The following is a 15515-nucleotide window of genomic DNA, read 5'->3' as shown; positions in this document are numbered from 1 at the left end:
ACTTCACCTTGGAATGTACACCTCTCACATGTTTGTTTATAGCTTCAGAGCATAATAAATAATTCTGTAGATACAATCTCTTCATCTTGTTCCCCAGCCCTCTGCTCACCCTGCATGAACCTGCAGTTGCACTCGCAGTCCTAGACGAGACCTTCAGGGTTTGCTTGGCCTGCCACATTCCCTCATGGAGTTTATAATCAGTAGGACCATCTCTGAGTGTAGACTCCCCCATCACAGTATTACCCTGCTATGGTTCCCCAGGCAACAGTGTTTGAGGGGAAAGACAGGAGCATATCTCTCCTACAGGTCAGCAGTGGTCTTCATGGTTCCACAGGCAATGTCTTTGGTCCAGGGCTTATGAAGATCCTACTTGAATTGTGGTGATTATAATTTCATGCTCCTGTGCATGTGAATAGTATTTGCCTTACCATATTCTTGTGGCTGCATGTACTGATGGTCCCTTCTGCCATTATATCACTCCCATAATTTTAGGTTTCCCCCTTGTCTCTGTTTTTTTCTTGTCACTCTCCCCTGATAAATCTCAAATTGCTTATTTTTTTCTTTTCCTGTGATGTATTCTTCATAATTTCTCCATTCAACTTATTTTTTTCAACTTTTTTTCAACTTTTCACTTGGTCTTTCACTTCAGAGACCTCTGCTTTGAAAAAAAAAAAAAAAAAAATTACAGCTGGGTTACAGTGTTTGCTGCTATCCAGAATCCAGTGGTTAACTCTGCTGAGAAGGTCTGCATGAGGTCTGGTCACTGCTTTGAAAAAATCCCAAGGAAATGGGGAATGACAGTAACTTGAGGAGAACAAGCTGGTAATAGTCCATTTAAAGGCTGGTGCAAACTGTGAAAGAGACAGTCCAGCTGCAAATTAGTTATTTTTAGAAGATGCACCCATGATGACATGGTCACCCTCCTCTCATGTGTTATGAACAGTGGGTGTTAAACACAGAGGGTATCATATGCCACAGAGTAGGCAGATCTCAAGAGATGAGGGGGACCACAGTCCTCAGCCACACCTACCCTGTATCATTTTTCTTTGTGAATGTGGTGCATGGAAAAGAGAAGTCTCAGTGGAATAGAGGCATTTTTGTCATGCTTTTATATTCCTCCTCTTTTTCTGAATTATGCATCACATTTTCTAATGTCAGCTTTCTCAGTGCTGAACAAGACACTATATTAAAATATTTTTGAACTGGGGGAAAATTAATCTCCCTGCCTTCTGTCTGAGCTGGTCACCCAAGTCTCTTGATTGTATTTCATTTTCATATTTCTGTTAGTGTGTCAGATGTTTTTTTATCTCACCTCTCAACCAAAGAATTTCCTCGTCCTTGCAGACCAAACCTTAGTGACTGGCCGTGACTATGATCCATTGCCTTGGATTATCCCATAACAGATCCAGGCTCCATCCTGACTTGCCAGTTTGGGAAATCATAGTTCTCAGCTGTTACTCTGGGACCCTTTTTAAACAGTGATGACACCCACAGTGGTTTGTGCCCTCAGTAAGATGACGGTGGATCTGACGATGCTTGTGGCAAGTTTATCATTGAGACCACAAGGCAGGGAGTGTGTCTTGATGTCATCCCAGAGATGACATCCACGAATCAGATCAGCATGTTCTGGCCAGCTCAATACACCAGCTTGCTTTTCAAGTTGCTTTGTAGAGGGATTAAGTTTTCTTCTTCTCTTATGCAACTATAAGGGAGAAAAGAAGACTCCCTTTTAAGAGCTAATTTCAGAAGATCTGTCCTGCATCTTAAGCTGAGTTATCTTGATTGAGTTACCTTGGCCCAGAGCAATGATTTGAGGTGACAGTTCCTTGGAGTACCGTGTCCTTTCTGTCCTTTAGCTCCCTGCATGCAAAATTTTCTGCTAAGAACAAACACCTTCCCATCTGGGATTCATGGGGCTCCTTTATAGTACTGTGAATATTTAGCAGCTCTATTATGCTTTTGCCTTAATAGTTGTCTGCCTGGAGACATTTAGATGTGGAATATTCTAGATAACTGTAAATTCAAGGAAACAATCCCCTTCTCAAAAAATCTTTCAGGGGTAAAAATAACTACAGAAGTAAAAATGTGGGGGAAAATGAAATATCTAGTCAAAGAAATTAAGCTTTATTTATTCAACAACAAGCCTGCTAGCAAGTAGAAATGGCATACAGCCTATACATAGGTATATACGTATATAGGTATATGTGTTTAATTATTTATTTTCCTCTGCATAAGGACAAATATAGGTATCAGTAGATGTATAGGGCAATGTAAAGTACTTACAGGTAAATTTGCTTGCTGGCATACCTCTGACCAAAATTCAAATGTTGCAAATAGAAGGTATCAATGCCATTTATTTTTAACTTCAGAAGAAAGTTCACAGAATCACTGGGGTTGGAAAGGATCTCTGGAGATCATTTACTCCTACCCCCTGTCAAGGCAGAGTCACCTAGAGCGGTGACACAGGAATGTGTCCAGGTGGATTCTGAATGTCTCCAAAGAGGGAGATTCCATGACTTCCCTAGGCAGCCTGTTCCAGTGCTCTGCCACCCTCAGAAGCTCTTCTCATGTTGAGGTGAGTCTTCTTGTGTTTTAGTTTATGGCCATTGCACCTTGTCCTCTTGCTGGGCACCACTGAAAAGAGTCTGGCCCCATTCTCTTGGCACCTGCTTTTGAGATACTTGTATATGTTGATGATATCCCCTCTCAGTTCCCTCTTCTCCCAGGATCTCCTCATATCTCATATGCAGTATCTCCTCATAAGAGAGAAGCTCCAGATTCCTCATCATCTTCCTGGCTTCCATTGGACCCTCCACAGTCACATCTTTTCTTTCTTGTAGTGAAGAGCCTAGAATTGGACAGAGATTTCCAGATGTGCCCTCACTAGGGCTGAGTAGAGGGGTAGGATCACTTCCCTCAACCTGCTGGTCACACTCTTCCCAATTCACCCCAGGATAATGTTGGCCCTCCTGGCCACAAGGCACTGCTGGCTCATGGTCAGCCGATGGTCCACTAAGACTGCCAGCTCCTTCTCCACAGAGCTGGTCTCTAGGAGCCAGCTCCCAGCCGATGCAGGTACTTGGGGTTATTCCTCCCAAGGTACAGGATCTTACACTTGCCCATGTTGAACCTCATTAAGTTTCTCTCCACCCAGTTTTCCAGCCTGAATAGCAGCACAGTCTTCAGGTGTATTGGCCACTGCCCCAGTTTCATATACCATCACCAAACTTGCTGAGGGTAAATTCCATCCCTTTGTGCAGGTCACTGGTAAACAAGTCGGATTAGACTGGACCTGCTATTGACCCCTGGGGAACACCACTGACTACAGGCCTCCATCTGGATTCTGCTGTGCTAATCACAACCTTTGAGCTCTGCCATTCAGCCAGTTCTTGTTGTAGCCCTAGTGTTCACAAATAGACAATGCTATAATGAATTTGGAGGAGAAATACAAGATTCTCCTTGAGAGAAGAGATGAAGACTGTCTGGAAATCTTGGTATATGCACTCCAGTGAGGTTAGCTCAGTCTTAAGGTTTGAGAGTAATATTGGTACGATACCAGACCTTCTAGTAGTCTGTGTCGTACCTACATAGTACTTTATTATCATAGGCAAGATTCTGTAGCAAAATTAGGCATTGTGTATACAAACACAATAAAATTAAACATTTTATGCAAGAAGATAATCTTTGTAATGCCTTCATAATAAAGGTTTTTCTGTGTAACTTCTCTAAAAAAAATGGGATCTGAAAACTCTCATCCTGATTTTTGCTCTGATCTTTTATATATTTCATCTGTAGTATTGAAGATTTGAAACATTTCCCAGTCATTCTACTCTCCCATTCAAAGGGAAAAACAACATTGTATCAACATTTTATTCTACTTTTTCTCCAGATTTCTCTTTTCATATCAGACCTTCAGAAAAAAAAATACCTCAAAACAGCAAATTGTCTAATCTGTGTTTCACATCTCAGCTGCTATTACTATACAAATGATTTTGTTTAGAGACAGCTTGGCAGCATGTGACACTCCATCATCAAAACCCAGCAAGCCTCAGTCATGTGTTTAGTGCCATCTCGGCATCTTTGTCTATAGCAATTTGTCACGTGCTTCAAAAAAGCAGAAGTCAGATTTTGAGGACTTGCACCTATTAAATGCAGAGCTCTGCAGAAGGGATGAGGTTTTATCTTTTTGACCAAAAAACCAAGAAGAAGATTTGGAGAAAGAGTGGAGCAAGGAAAGCTGATCAAGATAGCAAAGTTCCAAATTTGGTAACAGGAGCGATAACAATACAATGAACTTCTATTTATATTTACATAAATTAATTTCTTAATTTAATTATGCTATTATGCCCACAAATTTGTATCAAATCAAACAACATAAACCCAAACTCATCTTAATGAAGACACAATAACACAGCAAGATGTCACTGTGTAATTACACTAAGGCCTTGATGGGTAGCCAAATGAACCCACTGTCCTTTCCCTTGTCCTTGGGTGACTGTTGTTTGTTCTTCTGCTTGAACTGAAGCAATTTTTTTTTTCTGCACTGTGAATGCTTACATTAATGTTTTTTGGTGTCTCCCCTGTAACGTGGGTAGGTTTTACCTAAAACAGAGCATAGCATATGACCTAAGCACTAGAAAAGTCAGGCCTGAACTCTGCAGGAACTTAATGTTCATTGCCAGTTTGCTCTGCTGCTGTCATGGAAAGTTTCTGGACACTCAAGATCTAAGGTGGCATTTTGATGTGCTGTTTTTGCAACATATGTTCAATCACCAGCTGATTTTAAAAATGTATCAAGTTCAAGAGGGCTTTGAGCAAAAGGTCATTGACCTGTACTTTGATGGATATGGTTACTGTCTGTTTTTCTGAGGTGCCAGGCCCCTCTGGCTGTCACATGGTTGTTCAGACCTCTTTTCATCCTTTGGAATCCCAGATACACATGGGCTAAGCCGCATTGGTAACCCTACTACTTTTTTCTGGTGGCAGCCCCGATAAAAGATGTTGAAGTAGAAGGGACTGTATGTTTCTTGCATGTTTACTTTGGACTTTTCAGAGAACACTCTTGTCCTGAAGAAGAGCTGCACAGATAATACTATCTGTGGTGTGGTGCTGTGATACATCAGGAGCAGAGCTCTCTGCAGCTTTACATTTAGCTGTGGGACCATGGGAGAAAGGCCAACACTTAACAACACTTCCTCACTGAGGTCTGCGGTCCCTGAGACTGAAATATAACTATAGGCTCACATTTACATTGTGTTTTCATAGACTTATAGGATAATTTGGGTTGGAAGGGACCTTTAAAAATCACCTATTTCAATCCCCCCTTTGTGTGAAGCCTCCTGCCTTTCTTTGTTGCTCTTGCCTCATTAGGCTGTTAGCTCTTACACGTGGAAGGTACCTTTGCTCAGTGTTTGTACAGCACATCAGGATCCCAGTGCCACTGATTCCTCCAGCTGCTGCTAAAATAGTAACGAATAGATTCACTGCATGCCCTTTGCATGTGAGCCATGTTCTGCAGTCTTGCTTGGCTAGGTAAGACATGGTGTTTTTCCTGCTCCCCAAGTGGATAAACACTCTCAGGTGGCCAGAGTAAATTAATTTCAGATGCAAGTAATATTCAAGGGTCTCCATTGGCCCATATGTACTTTTTGTTTTATTCAAATCTGTTCTCTTCAACTGCCAATTTGGCTAAATAGAGATAATGAAGAAAGAAGTGAGAAAAGGTATAGCTGAGCTGGTAAAACAGGCTTTCCTATAGCAAGCAGGCTCTTCTTATCTGGTAAGCAGGACTTAAGGGCTTGATTCTCTGATATCCTGTATCTTGTGACAAAAGCAAATACCTTTCTATAAGCTGGCAAATTTTCTATCCACTTTGCATTCAGGCAAATACTGATTCAAAGAGCCAAGCCAAAATCATCATAAATGAATATTTATAAGAGAAAATAATGAGTGAAATCACAAGATAAAGGGGGAAATTATATTTGCCTACATGGCTATTTCCTATCCTAGCTGAAAGAGTAGCTTTTGCAGTAATGTTATTTAATGATAATCAGACAAGGTTTAACATTTCTAACCCATGTTTAAGTAGCTCCTCTTCACACATCTTTAACCCATGATGCAAAAGCACTTCATAAAGTCAGCACTGTGTGTAGCATAAGTGTACTCTTCTATTGAAATTGTGTCATTGGAAGTGTTACTTTCACAGGAAAGAATAACTTATTTTGGAAAGACCTTTAAGATCATCAAGTCCAACTGTAATTTTGCTGGTAAGTGATAAAAGGTTCTTTACCTTCTTAAAGACTGTGGGCAGACACCTTCAAAAAGCCTGAAAAAGCCTGAAAATTAGTTATATAAAGAAGTTGTGGTAGAGAGGCAGCCAGCAATTTCATAGCTTGACTTTTTTTTCTTTTCTGGCAAGGAAAAAGGGCCTGGGAAAACTCTCCTGAGCTGAAATTGCAGCTGTCTCACAGGAATGACACGAGCACAGGAAATAGTTGCCTTGTAGCTGCTCTCTGGGGTCCCAGATGACTTCAGTGACATTTGCTCCAACTTATGTGTGTGCATGAGGAGAAGCATGTTCCTAAAACCAGTGCTCCTTGAGCCAGCAATGGCTTTCTCTGTCCCATTCAGACTTTCTGTGATGAGGGTAATTGGAGAACTGTATGATTTTACAGGGGATCCTATACCACTGCTTTACTTGCTCCACAGAAGTGTGTCTAATATGAGGGACATGTGTATTGTTTTTGTCAAAGAGAAATATTAAATACTTACATCCCTTCCCAATTAATTAGATAATTACATAATTTTGTATCAAAAGAGCTTCAAGTGATTAAGCTGTTGAAAGTGGTAACTTAAGTTACAGGAAGCCTCCAGGGACAATATTGTAGCCACAGCACTAATAAATAATTGTCATCATAATAACAGATAACACAGAAGCATGCTACTTCTCAGTTGTCCTAATGGCTGCATAACTTGATAAGAAAAATACCATTGCTGAAAGATAAGAAAACACTTGATATTTTACTAGGTCAAATTTAAATTACTCTTTTAAAAATTGTTTTGTAAACAATGCAATTCTTTTCCTCAGGTATGACAAGTTTGTGTGGTTCCTGCTAAGAAAATTAATTACTTGGGAATCAAGATGTATAAAGTCACACAAGATGAAAAAACAACAGTATTTTAAACAAAAAGTGCAGGTGATCCATGTGCCAAAAACTCCTGTCAGAGCTGGTAGCAGCAGACAAATCAGTGATGTGCAGGTTTCTTAACTTTATAGTTAATTGTTAAGACTAAAACGAAAATAAGCACATGAAAGGCTGTAATAAAGTAGTACTAATACTTGTAAAGATCAGAACATATGCATATCCTCCTCTATTTTGCTTTTCTTTGTAATTTAAGATGTTAGCTTATTGCTATAAAATGATCTAAAATCTAACTCTATTTTTTTTTCCTGTTATTACTTTATTTATCTCTTTTACTGCTCTTGCATTTGAACCTAAATGTCTCCATTTAAACATTTTGCAAATACATGGGATAAAATAACGCAGGAAACCTAATGGACACCTTTATGAAGCACACTGGATAAATGTAAAGTAGACATCACTGGTATTTATTTTGCAGAAGACTTTGATGAAATTATCGTGTAAGGGTTGTGTAAGTATGTCGTGGTTTTGAACCAGTAATTAACAAAAAGGGGAAAAAAAGAATTATTTATTTCTTGCTGTGAGATATGGATTAAAACAAGAGCAAACCAGGCATAAAACTTAAAAGGAATAAAGAAAGTTTATTGACAAACTACAAGAATGAGAACACTAGAATAAACTTTTAGAAAAAACTTTTTCATTTTTCACTGCTTACCATTCTTTTGTTCACATGACAACAGAGACAAGAACTTTAGAATTTTTGATGGTTTAAACAATTCTTAATTCTTTCTATAGTCTTTTATCAGTCTCTGTAGAGAAACAGAAGTTTTTTTCTGTTAATTTATGGAGTTTTTCTGATATCAGCTGCTCAGAGCTGCTGTTATCAAAGCCCACCCCTCTTATTCCACATCACTCTGAAATGTGTTATAGGTCATTAGTTTGGGGATAGCATTTTAAGGATAAGTTATTCAAAGGCAAAAAAGTATTCTTCATCTGTTTTTGTGAGCTTCACTAGAAAACAGTTTTCTTATTGCCTCTCAAGGCTTCAAATCTCCCAGCACTTCACTATACCATAATTACTCTACTTTTTCTCAAATTTACATTTTGAACACTCTATTCCTCCTCATACTCTATCATGAATTAAAGGAGTTTTTTTCAGGACTTTATTGTCCACCCCCATAGTTTTAACAGAAAGATATTTCAGCTTAATTAAAGCATCTTCTTAATTCTCTACCTTTCTTCAAGTTTCTTTTCTTTCTTGCCACTAGTAGTTTATAAAGTCTCTTTTCATGTTGATCACTCTCCTTTTCTCTCTCTGGATAAAAAGATTAATCCGCAAGTCTCATCTGAATAAGAAAGAGTTAAAATCTTGCCCAAGCTTTTGTAGATGGTTCGGTGATTTCTGCTGAACAGGAGCTGGAGCTGTCTGCGATGAAAATTTCCTCATAGCTGCTCTGGAGAGCATGGTCACCGTCTCTGCTTGCTGCAGGTTTAGAGCTCTTCTCTTTCTTTACTCGACAGTTTTCTGGTAAATTCCATCATGGCAAAACCTGCAGCTAAGCCAGGAACTGGCCTGGCCTAGCTTGGCTCGGAGCAAGCTCCTACAGGCCCCATCTCCCGGCCGGGAGATGAGAGACGCGGCGGGCCCGGCCCGGCCTCGCCCCGGCCACGTGGCCTGGGCAGGGGACCGGAGGCCAGCCGGAGCTCTGCTACCTTTCACAGCCAAGCAACAAAGAGAACCACAAAGTTCTGGTTGTACACTTTAAGGTGGGGTTCACAAGTTGATCTCACTTTTCAATGGCTAAAACTGCTGTCAATTCTCAGCAATGACCGATAATTGGTCTTGAGAAAGACTGCAGGCAGTCCCCAGCAACTCCAACTTTCCTTAAAAGTAAAGTAACTCCATGACAAAGTACCAAGCTAACTATTGATATTTTTTATATAATAGTCCTTTCATCTTTAAATTTTGTAGGTTTTGGTGTTTTTTTTTCACAGCTTCCATTTCTGGTTTTGGTAATATGAATTTACCCTCCAGCCAGCATCCTATCACAGAATTACAGAATCACTGTGTTGGAAGAGACCTTCAAGATCAAGACTAACCCGTGCCCTAACACCTCACTGAGTGCCACATCCAATCTTTTTTTCAACACATCCAGGGATGGTGACTCCATCACTTCCTCAGGCAGACCATTCTAGTACTTTAACACTCTTTCGATAAAAATATTTTTATGAACATCCAACCTAAATTTTCCTTGGTGCAGCTTAAGACTGTGTCCTGTAAAGAAGGAGGAACTGAATGAAGAGTGGAGAAAACCTGCAGGGTTCTCCTATCACTCTGAAATTCAGTTACTCCTGACTCTTTTTCTATAGTGATATATAGGAATTCTAATTAACATTTCTGTAACTGTTTGTCAGCAAAATAGTAAACATTTGTAAAGTTCATCCCTGGTTCTAAACCATTTTCCATATAATAACTTTTTATTTCAAGGTGTCCTAGACTAACAGATGAGTAAGATGACAGAGTAACAAATGATGCCTTGTCAGACACCTCTCTTAGTGTCTGTGAAGGTACTTCACAAGCAGCTTCATCTTTGCTTTTTTCTTTCAAAAAATTATCTTAATGGAGCTGGTTGTCTGGTAGAAGGGAGGCAGTTAATGATGTGTGGACAGAAAGGAAAATGAAAATGTAGGTGATATACTAGGAAATGTAAAAAATGTCAGATCCCTCACTTCTTCAAACATACACACAGAAAAGCTGCACTTCATAGTCACTCCATAATTATGGAGAGATAGTCTAACACAAAAATAAACCCTTTTATTACGTGTACTGCTGGCTGCAGCAAAAGATGGGTGTTTGGTTGGGAATGAATTAAAGACATGTAAACATATTTTTTCATTCAGGCATTGGTGTTTTTTCCCTTGGCAACCCATCAGGACAATGTAGGAGGCACGCATGGAATGGGGACACCCTTAGCATCCATCTTCAGAGCTGGGCAGAGAAGCTGTGTTGCTCTCCTTCCCTCGCCTCCATGATTTCTGCACAGTGCGAGTACAACCATTGGCTCCTCAAGGACAGCCTTAGTTTTTGGCTCCTCAAGGAAAAACTTGTCCTCCATGCATGCTCAGGGCAGGACACCACTACACACAAGATCAAATGCTGGCTGTGGCTGAAGTCTTGCTCCTGGTCCAGTGTCTATATTGGAGATAGAAGATGTGCCAAGGAAAAAAGCCCCGTGCTGGCAGGAGTCAGGCAAGTTGCTGTGGGCTGTCCATAAATGCAGTGTGTAATTGGTTCTGCTGAGCTTGCAGGACACATTGTGCAGCAGAGAATGTCATGCATACATTTTTTCCGGACCCAGTTCAAGTAGGGACTGATTCTCCCTCTCCTATTTTTAAAACAGAATGACACAGTTAATTTCAACGTGCAGGCACAGTTTCACTGCTGGGTTTGGTAGCCCAGCTCATTCAGATATTCCCTTCAACTGAATATGTGCTTACAGCTGTGTTGTGTAGAGGGGAGAAGAACAGCCCATTCCCACCATGCATGATGCCAGAGGCAGATTGCACACTGGACAGTGCAATTCAGATCCCACACACAAAATATTGTTAGTTGGGCTCAGGCCAGATCCATAGGCCACACACAGTGGCTTATACAATAATAAACTAATAATAAACCTGTAGAGATCCCCTGATGCCTGCTTCCACTGCACTCCAAGCAGAACCATATTCTTTCTTGCTCTAAGCAGGTGCCAGTGGGGCAGGGACTCAATCCCTTTGCTCTAGGGAAACCTCCTTCTCAAAACAGCCTCCTCCCATGTCTTCCTGGGATTCACTTTATACATATTAACTTAAGACAGTCACAAGAAAGCTGGAGAGGGACTCTTAACAAAAGTATGTAGTGATAGAGCAAGGAAGAATGACATCAAACTGAAAGAGGATAAGTTTAGATTAGATATCAGGAAAAATTTCCTTACTGTGAGAGTAGTGAGGCTTTGAAGCAGGTTGCCCAGAGAAGTTCTGGATGCCTAAATCCTGGAAGCTTTAGGCAACCCAAACTAGTGGAAGGTGTCACTGACCATGACTCCATGACAGGAGGGTTGGAATGAAATCATCTTTAAGATCACTTCCATCCCAAACTGTTGCCGCTGAAGATGAATAGATCACACGGACACAGGTCGAGGTGTGGTGAAGAGAAGGAGCCGAGTTTATTTTTCCTCCCAGGATTTATAGGCTCCTGACCACAGCCAGGGATTGGATGGTCAGGATAACACTTTCTCACTGCACTGGCCATGAGAGATGCCCATCACAAGACGTGTAACAGAAAGAATGTACACATATCTATGTTTATAGTTACTGTCCTGGCAAAGTCTTTAGAAAACCATGTCAGCAAGCTCAGAAGCTGAGTTTTCAGGGCGACACCAAACCATTCTGTGATTCTATGATTCAGGTGGCCAGCAGCCACCAGAGCTGCTCCTCAGCTGGGAAGAGCAGGGATCAGCAAATGGCCCTGTAGCAAAGAGCACCTGGAAAGCAAGGCTGACAGTGCTCAGGAGCTGAGGTTACATTTTGGGGTTGAGGGAAAGGAATGTCAGAAGGGCCAGGACAATCTAGAGAAGAGGCCACCACTGCCTCCCATGCTGGCACTGGCACCAGCAGCATCAGGTCCTCCCCTGCAGCCCCCAGCTGTAGTGCTGCACCACTCCTCTTTCCCCCTGTCCTGAGGCAGGATCCCCACAGCCCAAGCCCCTGTCTTTCAGCTGCCATCATCTTCCTCCTGCCACCAAGATTCCTTGAGCAGGCCGTGCCCAGGTGTGACGCGCTGGCCCTGCAGGGGCTTGTCCGACCAGGCACAGCCCAGCCCAGAGCATGTCTCCAGGGTCATACAATGCGTGTGTGACACTCAGCAGGTCTTACAAAGGTCTACTTTGAGACAGCAGTGATGAAATTAATAATGACTGGTCAGCCTTTATGAAGTAATGGTGTAACTGAATTAAATTCACTGCAATTGGATCATCAGTTTTGACTTTTTTTTGCCAAAGGAGTAATCTAGAGACAGTCCAGTCGCCAGAGGGAGGACTGCCAGATTCAATATTCAGGTTGGAATCAACTTAACATGGAGGGTTAAGCCTGGCTTTGGACATGGATGGAACAGTATGGTCGGACACAGTTTGTACCCTCAGCTGCTGTGAGCAAGCCAAGCTTTAGTGAAGGTGAAACAGCCATTTCCATCCATGTGTAGTAACAAATCCAGAAAATCTAACTGTTGCCTGGTGAACTTTAAACGATACTGCTGTCTCTGCACTTGCATAGGTTAGAACCACAGTATTATTTTATACTGCTCTGCCTAATTTCATGTGGAAACTGAAAGGAATGTTGAATGTCCATTATTATGGTCATACTTATATGCTTGTACAGTGGCCTCTACCTGAGGGCTTTCACTCCCACGGCAATTCCTGTTGAAAAGAAATTCCATCTCTAATCTAAATAGTCAGACCAGTAAAAATATTTGAAGCACAAAGCAGGCCTGGGTGGGTGTGCCTCTCCCTGTAGTCAATGCTGGTAAGATAGGAAGGGTTGGTGCTATTTTAAACACAACCATTGCACTTTTCCTGTAACACCCCTGTGTGTACATCCAGTGTGGTGTGCACTTAGCTCCAAAATGGGCAGTGAGGAAGCTGACAAATTTTGTGTGTGTTTGAACTTTCACAACCCCCTCATCTGATGTGTTACAATCTCTGCAATAGAAAAAGACTTCTTTCTTCCTGTGTCCTAAATAAATAAGTTCTCATTGCTTTTTCTAGAGTGAAAACTGAGAAAATGCTTTTCTACTTTTCACTTTTTCTGGCTGATCCAATGGACACCAGTAACTCACTAGATCAATTATAATCCTTTTAAAATTCTTTCTTATTTTTTTTTCCTTAGTTCTCTCACACTGTCCTCCAGTCCTTATTTTCACCTGGGTTTGTCAGTCTCCCACTTCAGAGCCTAGTCTTGTTTCAGATCTTCCCTTAGTTATGAGGGTTTTTTAGACTTGTCCTTTTGTGGGGACCAGGATGGAGATTTTTGTCTCCTACTTGTCCCTCACTCCGAGGAAAGACATGTGACATGATACAGGAGTCATGATTTTTGAATGCTTTCATGCTCTGGGATTGCTTAATCTGTTTTCTCCCCCCAGCACCCACTTTTCCCTTTTCCACACTGTTTTTGTGGAATGAGTCTGACTGCTTCTGCAGGAAAAGCCAGACTGCACTCAGAAACACACACTCTCTTGACATCCCTCAGGAAAGCCAGGCTTCTACAAACCCTGTCTGACACAGGTGCCACACGACCTCAGCCCATGCTTCTTGACAGCAGCAATAAGCAGCAGTTAGTTATCCTTTCCATCCAGGTATTTTCATCTGCTGTCCATACACAAACAAAGCTATAAGCAATTCTGTGGCATGTTGTTATATAGAAAGTGCCTGAGACCATGCAGTGAACGACTAGGAGGAATAGGTGAAGAATTTATGTCAGAAGTTACACCTTTTTTTTCCTTTTCTGGGCCACTTCCTCTGTGACCATGTGCAAATCACAATATTTCTGTGACTCAGTTTCCACTTTAACAATGAAGTAATAATCCCTGCTTTCTATGGATGCTGTGAGGATAATGCTTCCACCATTACATAATGCTTTGGTATCATCACTCAAAAAAGTCTCAAGTGATGGCAAGAGACCAGGCCTCTGTCCTCAACTGTTTTAGTTCACAGCATGAAGAACCTCCTGTAGTGGGAACACTAGCCTCAGCTCTGGTGACACAGGTGACACACTTGCACCACCCTCATCTCACAAGCAGAAAAAGTAGTTTTCTCTGTGAGTGGTTATACAAAGCTTGTACATTTTAACACCTCCCATGCACAATATATGTTGTGCCATCACTTATTGACAAGAACTTGAAGAAACATGAGAGTTAAAGGAGTGGCTACCAGCCAGTAAAACCAAAATTGCCTGGTCTGTATTTGTGCAGGGGAACAAGTGTCCTGAGAGACACTTTTTGTGCTCACCAAGAGAAATGTTGAGCAATTACCAGTTCCAATTTGTGGTAGGAATTTTATTTGAATGAGGATTTAATCTGTGTTTTATATATCTGAGTTCAGAGGAGTTGCTATTATGTCTTGTCCTGAGGTGGCTAATGAGCCTTTTCTCCACTGATGGGTCTATGTAGCTCTTGTCAGCAAGAACTGTAGTAATATTTTGGTACCAACAGGGAAATACCTCCTAGCACTTAGCAGTATTTCTGAAGTGAAATCAAAAGCAGAAAGCTGTTCTATTTTATTCCTCTTCTCCTTTTGGTAGGGAAGTCACAGCAGCTCACTGTGGCTTAGTCAGTAAATCCCCAGCTGGGATTTGAAACTCATGACATCAGAGAACAAAGCATCTTTGCTGTGCTAATGTAGGCAGCAGTGATGTGTCATCGGCTACCACGCACATGTTAGTGTATCATGAGGGTTCACTTCTGTTTTACCCACAAGGAGCAACCTTATACTTTGGTACTATGTAAACACTACTTCTATTCACAGCCTCTCTCCTTGGGTAATGGTTCTCACATACAAAGTAGCAGCATGCAAAAATCATTCTGCTGATGAATGAATTACTTTGATCAGAGCGTTTTGCTAGTGTTCTTTATTTTTAGGTAGTGATAAAAGAACTTTCTTTTGCACAAGAGTCACAGGCCAAGGGAGAAATAAACATGATTTGTATAAAATCTCGACAGGAACTCATCCATACATTGAGGTTCCTGGAAAGCAGAAGGGAAAGAGAAGCATCCAGAATACTCCTTTATGCTATAACTATTTTTGAATGCCAAAAAATTAGAGCAGGCACACAGAAATTGCTGCCTAAAATCCTGTCCCCAGCAAGCTTGGCTCTATTCTCCTTTTGTAAATAGTACCCAGCTGCTACAAACTCAAAAATTACAGCCTTCAGCTAACAGTATCAAGAAGTCCAGCTATTGCTTGGTACCTCCACATGCTAAATACTAAAATGTGTATAAGGGTTTTATAAAGCCAGGTTTGTGACTACCTGGCTCCAGCTATTCCATGGGACCTGTGTGTTGGCACAGACCTGTCCTGTGCAGCTTCCTGTGGCAAGGTGAGGTCTCATCCTCTCTGGCAGTGGGGGGAAACATCTGTGCTCGTCTCCCACGCTGTGGCGGATGCTGCACTGGAAAGTCCCAGCGTGCCGCAGAGCGCTTGCATCCACCGGAGCTGCTGAGTTCCACACGTGTAGAAAACACCATGCTGTGCTGTGGCTTCAGCTGGGCATGGACAGGCTGTCTGGAGGTCACCTGCCAGGCTCTCCTGGCACAGCCACCCTCAGCCACCTGTGACCTGTTTT

The 15515-nt window shown here is 41.6% G+C and overlaps 1 long non-coding RNA gene across 1 annotated transcript; it reads left to right on the top strand.

Moving 5' to 3' along the window:
- Positions 1-2286: 2286 nt before the first annotated feature.
- On the top strand, positions 2287-7433 carry LOC131578198 (uncharacterized). Its single transcript, XR_009277409.1, has 3 exons — positions 2287-2575; positions 6206-6266; positions 7088-7433. It is a non-coding gene; the product is annotated as an uncharacterized LOC131578198 (long non-coding RNA).
- The last annotated feature ends 8082 nt before the right edge of the window (positions 7434-15515 follow it).

This window comes from Poecile atricapillus, chromosome 3 (assembly GCF_030490865.1).
Source record: "Poecile atricapillus isolate bPoeAtr1 chromosome 3, bPoeAtr1.hap1, whole genome shotgun sequence".
NCBI lineage: Eukaryota > Metazoa > Chordata > Aves > Passeriformes > Paridae > Poecile > Poecile atricapillus.
Note: the sequence above shows the minus strand (reverse complement) of the source record. Positions and strands in the feature narration are given on the sequence as shown.